This window comes from Pinus tabuliformis, chromosome 8, assembly GCF_031772625.1.
Source record: "Pinus tabuliformis cultivar Carrire ecotype Pingquan chromosome 8, CPIR1, whole genome shotgun sequence".
Classification (NCBI taxonomy): Eukaryota; Viridiplantae; Streptophyta; class Pinopsida; order Pinales; family Pinaceae; genus Pinus; species Pinus tabuliformis.
The window spans coordinates 1,925,076,515-1,925,087,916 of NC_142294.1; positions in this window are offsets into that span (position 1 = coordinate 1,925,076,515).

Here is an 11,402-nt window from a genome sequence, read left to right on the forward strand (position 1 = left end):
TTAAATTTATTTATTTATTTAAATACATTTTATTTTATTTATTTATTTTAAATTAATAACACAAAATATTTGGGATTTTTCAGGAGGTTTTATTTATTTATGAATGCAAAAATATTTTCTCCCGGCAGTTAAAAGTATTTAATTTATTTATACATTGACATAATATTATTTAAAAATAAAAATTATTATTTTATTAAAAAAAATTATTATTTAATTAAAAAAATTAATAATTGTATTAAATTTATTTATTTATTTAAATACATTTTATTTTATTTATTTATTTTAAATTAATAACACAAAATATTTTAAATTTAATTAGTATTCGTAAAAGCTAAATTCCATGTTCTGTCTCTTATTGCTGCTAGTATGTTAATGTTGACTTTAGTAAAATATTTTAATACTAAAAGGAAAAAATATTTAATGGTAAATAGTTTAGTAACTTTTTAATAAGAAATATATGTGTAATTCATTTAATTTTTAATATAAAATATGAATAAGAATAAATTATTCAAAAATACATATTAAACAATGAAAAATTAAACATGGTCTATATATAGAGAGACATATAACCACTATAAATCCATCTAAATTATGGATATATCAAGCATCAAAAAGGATTAATTTTTTTTATGTTTATATCTCTTTTCAAGTTTTGCATTTTGTATTCTAGAAAGAGGTTTGCATATAATGAGATTGGAACCCTCTTAGCTCTTGGTAGATTATTGGTTATGATGGATCTACACTGGTAATTATTAAGTGAATGATAAGGATTTATTTTCCACTCAATATTCTAGAATATTCATAATAATATACACAAATAAATAAAAGGTTGAGATTTATCTTTTTTTTTTCAATTAAATTGATTGATAAAAAGAAATGTCATTTGAACAAGTTTTTATGGTTGATATTGTAACAAAGCCTATTTATAAATTTAAAATTTCCATGGTAAAAATGGGGTAAACATCCATCATTAAGACTCTTGTTCAATGTTTTTTTAAATGTATATAAGTTTAATTTATATCTTAATTACTTTTATAATAATAATAAAAAAACCTAATATTATTTAGATTATATGATTTTCTTAATTTTTAAAAAATTCCATGATAAAATGGGGTAAACATTCATTATTCAATATTTTGTTAAATGTATATATGTTTAATTTATATATTAATTACTTTTGTAATAATAAAATAATAACAACAACAACCTAATATTGAGATTTTATGGCTTTTTAATTTTATTTTAGGAACTATGATATAATAAGTGTTTTGATGCTTATTATAGATTAATGCTTATCAATGTGTTATCTATATATACCCTATGCGGTTCAGATCAAACTCAACCAAACATGGAAATAACATTGCTGGAAAATTAATTATATAAATATAGCAAGGCAGTAATATATATGTTAAAACAAATATATAAGTATATTTTCTTTCAGTTATGAGTATAATGTTTGTATAACCCACCATTTTATTAAATAATTTTGAGGTAAAAAATAGACTCAAAATAAAAAAAATGGTATTAACAAAATCAATTTCAAAAGAACCAATAAGATTCAAGATGATGATTTCAAATGCAGTGATTGAAATGAGACAAGTAGAGGCCACACATCCCCTCATGTTAATTAGAACTCTCATCACATCATTCTCTAATTTTAATGGACCACAAATCATGTAAGATAGTAGAGGTCCTTTTCTCTAGTCCTAGTTTAATCTTGGATTTACACAAGTGATTATTGCTGACCAAAGACTTGGTGTTCAAACCTAGAGGAGATTCCTTCACAGCTCAAGCTGTGAAATCTTCCTTTGTTGCCTCAAATTGAGCCTAAGAATCTCAGCCAAGAAAGTGAAGATAAGTCATCAGTGAAGGAAATGAATGAAAAATTGGATCAAATTGGAAAAAATGACACTTGGCAGCTTGTTCCAAGACCCAGAGAGAAAAACGTTATAGGCACCAAATGGGTTTTCAAAAATAAGCTAAATGATCAAGGTCAATTAATCAAGAATAAGGCTCGAATAGTCTGCAAAGGGTACACTCAAATAGAAGGGATATATTTTGAAGAAACCTTTAAACCTGTAGCCAGAATAGAAGCCATCAAAATATTTCTTTCTTTTACGAGTCACAAGAACATCAAGGTATACCATATTGATGGGGAATTAGGTTTTATCAATGGTGATCTAGAAGAAGAAGTATATATAGAACAACTAGAAGGTTTCATGCTCTTAGAGAATGAAGATTATGTCTGTAAACTCAGAAAGGCTCTATATGGGCTCAAGAAAGCTCCTAGAGCTTGGTATGCCAGGTTGGATAAATACCTCCAACAACAAGGCTTCAAAAGAGGCATTGCAGATAGCAATTTATATATAAAATATGAAGATGATCACTTGTTGATAATTGTGGTCTATGTAGATGACATAATCTTTGGCAATGACATGGAGCATTTGGGACACCAATTTGAAAAATGTATGCAGAAAGAATTCAAGATGACCATGATAGGAGCACTATCCTTCTTTCTGGGGCTGCGTATTTCTAAATCAAATGATGGCATCTTCATTTCCCAATCCAAGTATTTGAGAGGAATACCGAATAAATTCAGACTAGAAGAATGCAAGCCAGTTAGTACCCCCATGGCTCAAGAAAGCTCCTAGAGCTTGGTATGCCAGGTTGGATAAATACCTCCAACAACAAGGCTTCAAAAGAGGCACTGTAAATAGCAATTTATATATAAAATATGAAGATGTTCAATTGTTGATAATGGTGGTTTATGTAGATGACATAATATTTGGCAATGACTTGGAGCATTTGGGACACCAATTTGAAAAATGTATGCAGAAAGAATTCAATATGTCCATGATAGGAGAACTATCCTTCTTTTTGGGGCTGCATATTTCTGAATCAAATGATGGCATCTTCATCTCCCAATCCAAGTATTTGAGAGAAACACCGAATAAATTCAGACTAGAAGAATGCAAGCCAGTTAGTACCCCCATGGTTACTGGATGTAAGTTATGTAAAGAAGATGAGACACCTATAGTAAATCAAATAACCTGTAGATCAATGATTGGAAGTATGTTGTACCTCATAGCCTCAAGAACACACATCATGTAAGCAATAGGTTTGTTTTCCAGATTTCAAGCTCGCCTCGCGAAATCCATGTCATTGTTGTAAAAAGGATTTTCAAATATTTACAACGCATAATAGACTATGGGCTATGGTATTCTAGAAGCAAAGAATTTAAACTAAAGGCTTATACTGATGTTGATTAGGAAGGTAGTCTTGATGACAGGAAAAGCACCTTTGGAGCAACATTCTTTCTGGAACAATGTAAACTTTGAAACGAGAACTATAAACTCAAAATGGGAACTTTGGCCAAAAAACCTCGTAAAAACATCAAAAACAATGCTAAAAACAAAAAGTGTTGACGTTGGAATAACACCTTTTTTTTTCTAGGGTAAATTTTCAACATGTTTTAAAAATGGTGGCAAAACCAATTTTTTGTGCAAAAATTGTCCAAAAAACACCCTCAAAACGAAAAGTGTTGACCAACCTGAGATACCACTTTTTTTAAGGGTAAAATTTTCAACATTTCGAAATAATGGCGTAAAATTTTTATCATGACCCCGAAAAACATTAAAATTTAAAAAAATAATGAAAACATAAAATAAAATAAAAAATTAAAATAACGAAAAAACACAAAACAAAAAAAAGTTAAAAAAATAAGAAAACATAAATTAAAATATATACTAAAAACAAAACATAAAATAAAAATAAAAAACAAAAAAAAATCAAATATAAAAAAATAGACAAAAAAATTCAAACATCAAAAAGAAAAAAACAATCATAAAAATATAAACAAAATTAAAAAATTAACGATAAGAATTAGAAAACTAAAAAAAAATTAAAAATTATAAACAAATAAATAGTAAAAAAACATATTTCAAAAAGAATGGAAAAAAAAAAGGTAAAAAAAAATTCTTGTAAACCATTAAAAAAATGGGCAAAAGAAAAAGAAAAAAAACAAAAATATGGGGAAAAAAAAAAACATTAAAAAAAACTATAAAATTAAGTAGGTAAAAATAGAAAAATTAAAAAACATTAACAAAAAACTAAAAAAAAAAATTAAAATTAAAAACAAACTAGATTTCAAAAAAATTAGAAAATTAAAAACTACTAGAATTAAGATTAAAATGTTGATTACTTAAAAAGAAATATAAAATTATATATAAAAAGATAAAAAATAAAATAAAAAATGTTAAAAAAATTATCTCATAAACCATAAAAAATTATTATTATTATTTTTTTTAAACATTTTTTTTTGTTGACAGGAGAATCGGCAATTGGGGCAGTGTCGCAACTCACATAACACGGAGTCGATTCTGGCCACTACCACTATAACCCCTGGGAGACTGCACCCACCCCTCTCCACAGCTCCGGGTTAGTCTGGGGGATTTGAACTCGTGATCTTCAATACGGAGCCCGCCTTTCTAACGAACTTCACTGCAATGTGATTACCAACTCGCCTACCCCCGTGGGGCTACAAATATAATTTTTTTTATTTAAAATTTAAAAAATTTAAAAAGTTATTTAAAAAGAAAAAAACATTAAAAAAATTATTAAAAAAACCTTATTTTTTAAATGTATTTTTTTTATTAAAAAAAAATAATCTCCTGGCCCCTCCACTCGCTCGCCGCTCGTGCCACGCCACCACGGGTGACAGGCAGGCGGGGGGGTGGGTGGCGATTCTCAGAATCGCCCCCCCCCCCCCCCCCCCCGGCCGTGATGGCACAGCCCTGGGCGGTGGGTCTGCGTGCAGGCCCTCTGCCCAGGGCTGCGCCACCATGGGTGGCGAGCAAGCGGAGGGGCCACCATTTTTTTTGGAAGAAAACAAATGTTAAAAAAAATCAAAATTTTTTAATAATATTTTTAATTTTTTAATATTTAAATTTTAAATTTTTAAATGCTTAAATTTTTAATCAAAAAATGTTTAAATTTTTTAATTATATATATATATATATATATATATATATATATATATAAATTGTTTAAATCTTTTTATTTTTTATTTTAATTTTTTAATAATTTTTTTTTATTTTTTATTTTTTAATATATATATATATATATATTAAAACAAAAAAAATTAAATTAAATTTTTTAATCTTTAATTTTTTTGTTTTGTTTTTAAATAAGAAAAGTAATCTTTAATAATTTTTATTTTTTTTATTTTTTAATATATATATATATATATATATATATATATATATAAACAAAAAAAATTAAATTAAATTTTTTAATCTTTAATTTTTTTGTCTTGTTTTTAAATATGAAAAGTAAGCTTAATAAAAAAGTTTGTTTGTTTGTTTGTTTTGTTTTTTTGAATTAAAAATACTTATTTCTTTAAAATTTTAAATGTTTTTTTTTTTTGAAAAGAAATATGTATTTGTAAAATTTTCATATATCTTTGTTTTTTTTCTTATAATTTGAGTTTTTTTTTTTAACTTAACTTTATATATATTTTTTAATTTTGCAAATTTTTTTTATGGTTTATGAGATAATTTATTTATTTTTAACATTTTTTATTTTGTTTTTTTGTCCTTTTTTTATATATATTTTTATATTTGTTTTTTTAAGTAATCAACATTATAAAAAAAATTAAAACAACTTGAAAATTCGTTAAGTAATCATAATTTAAAAAAAATTAGACATAATGAATTTTAAAGTGTGAAAAGTAAGTCCTCTAAAAACAAGGTATGCTGCATCAACACGTTTCAAAATCAGCATGAAAAGCACTAACCTTTAAAAACAAATATTTATATTTGATACATAAGAAAATTTAAAGTGTAAAAAATATGCTCTCAAAAAAAAGAATTGTATTATGCATTACCACTTTTCAAAATTTGGTCACGTTTTTACTACCCCTACGAAACGGGTAATCGTATCAGTTATTTAAAGTGACAAAAACTATGCTTTAAAAAAAATATGTGTGTTCTGCATCACCCCTTTTTAAAATCGGGTCAATTTTTTGCTATCTCTATGAAATAAGTAACAGTATCGGTTCCCGTTTCAAAGTTTACGTTGTTTTGGAAGAATGCTTAGTGTCTTGGGTTAGTTAGAAACAAGGCTCAATCTCATTATCAACAACTGAAGTAGAATACATTATTGTTGCCACCTATTGCACACAAATTTTATGGATAAGGTAGACCTTAAAGGACATAAAGGTAAACTTGACTGATTCAATTCCAATAACGTGTGACAATACTATTATTATCAACATCTCTAAAACTCCTGTCAAGCACTCAAATTCCAAGCACATTCCCACCAAGGTTCATTTCTTAAGAGAACAAGTTGCTATTAATATTGTTCGACTTGAGTATGTGGCCACTAATGAGCAGCTTGTAGATATATTCATTAAGCCACTTGCAAGAGATGTAGGTTTTAATCCTGTACAGAAATTACCTGCATAAGAATTCTAAAAACGCAGAAAATAAAAAATGTGAGAGCATGACACATAAAACACATAAACACAGAGATTTTCCCCTGAATCCCAAAACTGGGATTACCAGCTTGATTTTTGATTATGTTCCTTTTAATGTTACAATACATATTTATACATGCTAAAGCATCCAATACCATAAATTGAAAACCATCACGTCCAAAACCATGGACTGAAAACCATCTCATCCAAAATCATGTGCGAAAATCATGCACAAAACCATAGGTAGGTCTGCCCAACCTAACATAGGGTCCAAAACCAAAATTTTCTGGGGTGCTACCCCGGATCCCATAGAGGGGGCTTACCTGCACCCCTCAAACCCCCTGTGACCTCCCTCCCCCCTCGCTATGCAATCGGTGCAACGAAGGGGGGGATCCGCCCCCCTCTAACCCCCGGTTAAATACGTGGGCTAGTCGTGGAGAGAATATAACACAACCCAACATTCTCCCACTTCTTGTTTTCTTTCCACAGGGGGCCACAAGAGAGCTTAGTCATTTATCTAGTCCTGCAATGCCCATTGTTTCTCTACACCAAGAGAACTTCTCAGAACTCACAGATTTTGTCAATGCATCTGCAATATTCTTCAAAGTGTCCACCTTTACCGGCAACACCTTTTTGTCTTCTATCATATCCCTCACAAAGTGATACTGAACATCAATGTGCTTTGTCTTTGAATGATATGCAGGGTTCTTTTCCAAGAAAATTGCACTTTGGCTGTCACAGTCTATCCTTATAGCTCCTTGTACTAACCACATACTTGAACACAATCTTTGCAACCAAATTGCTTCCTTGCTTGCATGAGTGGTTGTCATGTATTCTGCCTCTGTAGTTGATAGTGCCACTACAGATTGTTTCTTACTCATCCAACTGACTGCACCTCCAAATAGGTTAAATACATACCCACTTGTAGATCTTCTCTGATCCAGATCTCCAGCCCAGTCTGCATCAACAAAGCCATGAATATCCAACACTCTGTCTAATCCTGGTCTTCCTTGGTAGCACAAACCATAATCACTAATGCCATGCAAATACCTGAAAACCTGCTTCACTGTTGTCCAATGCTCCTTCCCTGGTTTTGACATAAACCTGCTTAATAGTCCCATTGCATGTGCAATGTTTGGTCTAGTATAGACCATTTCATACATCGGGCTACTGACTGCACTTGCATATGGAACACAGGACATGTCGTCTTCCTCTTCTTGTGTCTTGGGACACTGTTCAGTAGATAACCTTACACCTACAAGAATAGGAACCTTCGCTGGTTTACTATCCTACATATTAAAACTCTGTAGTATTTTCTCGACATACTTCCTCTGGTTTAACCAGAGCTTCCTCTTTTCCCGATCTCTTTTAATTTCCATGCCCAAAATATAGTTTGCAGCACCAAGATCTTTCATGTCGAATTTGGAGGACAATTGGGTTTTTAGAACCTAGATAATTTCTTTGTCATTTCCAACCAGCAACATATCATCCACATACAAGATCAGATAAATAACACGATCACCAATTAATTTAAAATACACATAGTGATCTACTTTGCTTCTAGTGAAGCCAAGTTCCCGTATAAATGTATCAAATTTCTGATACCATATCCTTGGAAACTGTTTTAACCCATACAAAGACTTCTTTAACTTGCATACTAGTTCTTTCTTACCCTTCACTGCAAAGCCTTCAGGTTACTTCATGTAGATCTCCTCTTCTAGGTCCCCGTGAAGAAATGTTTTCTTCACATCCATCTGTTCTACCTCAAAATCAAAAGCAACAACAACAAATAAATGTAATCTAATAGAAGATACCTTGGCAACAGGAGAAAAAATATCACCAAAATCAATTCCTGGCACCTGGGAATAACCTTTTGCTACCAACCGAGCTTTGTATTTCTCCACCTTTCCATTTGTATTTGTCTTCTTCTTAAACACCCATTTTCTACCAATGGATTTCCTTCCAGCCGACAACTCCACCAGATCCCAAGCCTCATTTTTGTGCAAAGATGCCATTTCGTCAACCATGGCCTCTTTCGAGAGTTTGTCGTCCTCTAAATCTACTGCTTCCTTCACAGTTCTCAGATCGTTGTCAGTAATAGATAAAGAAAAATTTGAATAGAAAGCAGATGGACTATACCTTTCTGGTTGGCTTCTTTCTCGATCTGATATTTTCACACCCAGAGTTTGTGGCTCTTCATCTTCTGATTCCTCCTCTATTGTAGAGTCTGATTCTTCCTCCTTAAGCTCAAAGTCTATCTTCTCAGGTTCCTTTGGTTGGACTTCATGTTTAATAACATCTTTTACCTCTCTGAACACCACATCTCAGCTGTACACAACCTTCCTTCTTACTGGGTTCCAAAGTTTATAACCCTTTAAACTATCCTTATACCCAATAAAGATGTACTTTTCAGATTTACTATCCAACTTGCATATTTTCACCTTTGGAACATGTACATATGCATCACATCCAAATACCCTCAGATGTGAAAGAGAGGGTTTCTTACCAGTCCATACCTCTTGTGGAGTCTTATCCTCCAACGCTGATGAAGGTGATCTGTTGACCAGGTAACATGCTTGTTACACAGTAATTTGTCACTGTCTTCACTCCAGTCTTCCTGCTGTGTCATGTGTCTGAAGTAATACATGCTCATGTTAGACAAATGCTCTCTGATGTTGCCAAATGACCCACTTTTCCAAAGGTTTCTGCCTCATCACGTCTGTTGGATAAATAAATGCGCTGAAGGGTGCTCCAAAACAGCCCAGAAGCGTTGCCATCGCGGAAGTACACCTGATTCTAGCGATGGTCCGATTTATGTGCCAGCGCGACTGTCGCTTGTAATCTTTGGTGATGACCTGACTAGCTACGTTATTCAATAGCGATGTCAGCGCAGAAGACTAGTTATGTTCCTGTGATGATCCAGATTGGGCGAATTTGTTCCAACAGTCGACCTTCCAGATGACTCCAGACCTGGTTGTTGGCCTAGTTTATGTCGCCCTCCTTTCTCTGGCGTGGCTATTCCGTCATTTGTGCTACCTTCCTTGGAGATAAGCTCACTCTTCCACCTTTCATGGAGACTCCTTCTCCTATTTAAACTCTGACCATTGCTATGTGCTGTTAGTTCTTAGTCTTGGGAATGGTTTCTGAGTGTTGTTAGTGTTTGTGAGTTTGCTAGATAGTTGGTGTGAGTGTGATAAGTGTGGGATTGTTGATAGCTTGAGGAAGGTTGTGAAGTGCCCTTAATCTTGTGTAAAACTTGTGAGTGAGAGAGACTTGTGTACTGGGAGATCCATCTTCAAAGAGTGAATGCTTGAGGAATATGTTGGTTGGACCCTTCTGAGAAGGCTTGTGACGTCAAGACTTTGGTTGTAAGCTTACTATTATTTCATAATTAATGCAATCAATGATGTTTTCCTATGTCTTGTATGTAATGTACTTAATAGCTCATGACTTCTTGACTTTTTGAGTAAATAGATCATTATTGTTCCGGTTATGTGCTTTGTTGTATTTCCTTTGCATTGTTTCAGGTTGATTACTCATTAGGAGAAGGAAGCGGAAGCTGGAGTAGCGAAACGGAACTCCATCGACCACCGGTTGACATAGGCCTCCAACTATGACTGTTTAAGGAAAGCTATTGTTGATTTGTCCTTGTTTGTGACTAGACCCACTCTAGGGCTAGAGGGGTTGCCTCTGTTCGCAGAGGGAACACTTTTCTGCATCAAAAATTGGCGACTCCATTTGGGAGTTTTGGCCTTTGTTCTTTTCTTGTTTGCTCTTGTCTTGATTTTTGTTTTGGTCTCTTCTGAAGTCTTGAGGATTAGTTACCTGTCTTCTGAGTTTCCTGGCCTGATCTGGGAAATGCCCTTATTTGATTAAATATTGATTGTCTTTGATTTGGGAGTTTTTGGTCCGCCTGTTACTATTTTGAACATCATCATGGCTTTTAATCTAACAGTCGCGCTGTCATCGCATCACCCCTTTTGTAGTATCCTGTTCATCGTGTAATTACGCTTAATAGTCGCGACAGTTTTGTAAATGACCATTGCGGAAATCCTGTACTTCTGCACTGACATCGCTTTGTTGTTGCGGTGTGTTCTTTATCAACGCTTGTTGCCTGTGTATCACCCGCGCTGATTGCTGTAGAATTGATTTTTTCAATTCTGCCTCCTGAATCCGTCAGTCTTGCTAGTCCCTTGCTATTCTCACTTGTTTGATAACTTGTTTTTCACTGTTTATAGGTTGAGGCACTCTCTTGTGAGCTTTGTGGAATGAATCTTGTTTTTCTTGCTTTGTGACCTAGTTTCATTGTTTCAAGTCTTTTGGATCAGTTTCACTTGGTTGCTTGATTGCTCAAAGATTCGTTTGCAGCTTGCTGTTGGTTTGATTGAGCCTTCCCCTTTGCTTACTTTTGGTTGATTGTTGAGTCATTGTTATTGGACCAATCTTGGCATTGATTCAATTTCTTTTCACTACCCGGACATAGATTACAATTGTTTGGATCAACCACTTTTCCACATTTTTTTATTGCTTATTGGTTTCTTTTAGATTTAAGAGACATCAAAATCAAAAGGATTGCATTCATTTAGTCTACGAAAGTGAAAGTGAATTTGCATTTCAAGTTGCATATTGAAAAGCGAATGATTAAATCTCTCATTAGTAGTATCCGTGCACTTTAGGAATTGATGTCTGTTTGCATTGAGTGACTGCTTTGTTGTCTTGGTTTTCTTGGTTTGGGAATGATCTCTCTACCCTCCCATAGGTAGGTGTTCATCGAAAAAAAAAGGATATTTCATTCATTCTAGCTACATCCTAGGTTTTGTTATATACATACGGTAAGGCCTGAAAACTGAAACATAATCCAAGATCAACTCTAAAATGAATTGAATAAATCTAACAATGCATTGGGAGATAACGCACACATTTAGAG